Source organism: Octodon degus, unplaced genomic scaffold (genome assembly GCF_000260255.1).
Source record: "Octodon degus isolate 3935 unplaced genomic scaffold, OctDeg1.0 scaffold00017, whole genome shotgun sequence".
Lineage (NCBI taxonomy): Eukaryota > Metazoa > Chordata > Mammalia > Rodentia > Octodontidae > Octodon > Octodon degus.
This window is the reverse complement of record NW_004524593.1, coordinates 20,968,020-20,969,163: the sequence shown is the minus strand read 5'-3', so window position 1 is coordinate 20,969,163 and position 1,144 is coordinate 20,968,020.

Below are 1,144 nucleotides of genomic sequence, written 5' to 3'. Positions count from 1 at the left end.
AAAAAAAAAAGAAAAAAAAAGAATTATTTTCCTAGAAAAGTACAAAGTTTTCGAAGTGAATTGTAGCTCACATAGTCTAATAAATCCCAATATATAGTTATAGTTTTAAGTTTTAAAAATATTTTTGATGTTCATGTCAACAGTAAAAGAGAAAAGCAGAAACATGTTTATATGTCTCACAAATATGGCACATCTCACCGAATCTTCTCCTCTCTGTCCACTTTCTTGGTGGTGTTGGCTTTATTAGGTATGTAGTGGTTTAATACTAAATTAGAGTTAAATAGATTTGGGGAGATCTCATCTGGGAAGTAGGATTGAAGAGTACTTTAACAATACTTCCCTAGCTGTGTTTTGAGTGCGGGGTCACTGGGAAGAGCTATTACAATATTGAATGTATCGAAGGGCAAAATACAGGAGGAAGATGAATACTCAAGAAAACATTTAGTTACGTGACAAGTGTGTGGGTCAGCTTCCTCCTCTAAGATTATGCAGGAGGGAGGCAGTCTGCTGTGCACGTGGAGTGCGTGAGATCCAGCTACCCTTGGAGGATTTCGGGCTCTGAGACAGGCGGCCGAGGGCGACTCCATGCTGAGGTGCAGAAGGGGTGGTGAGGCTCGGACAGCTGAGAGAAGCAGCAGGAACGCCACAGGAGAACCCAAGCTGGTTCTGCATTGGTGTTCAGGTGCCCTGGGGCATCTTTGGGCTAGCGGGTGAGACCCTTGTCCTTCCCCATGGCCCGGTAGTTTCACTGTCCACTGCCCTGCCCTCTGAGGGCAGGGCCCCTCTTCTGGTCCTGCGCTCTGAGCTCGCCCTGGAGTCTGCTCACACCAGCAGAAGGCAGAGGAAGTAGAGTTGTGAGAACGCTGGACCCGGCTGTCAGGAGGCCTGAGGGCCTTTGCTGACCCGCACTCTGATCAGCGCCACACAAGCAGCCTGGCTGGCTTCCTGCCTGGTGGGCTGTGGCCCAGTTGCCTGGTGAGCTGTGGCCTGGTTGCCTCCACTCCTGCAGCAGAGGGCTGGCCAGCCGCATGCGAGGGGGTCTGGGGTTTGCTGACTTGTAGCCAGCCGCCTCCAGCTGCATGAGCAAGCCTAGCCGAGAACAGAGGTAGGCCCAAACCCGCAGGACACTTTGCTGAGCCACAGA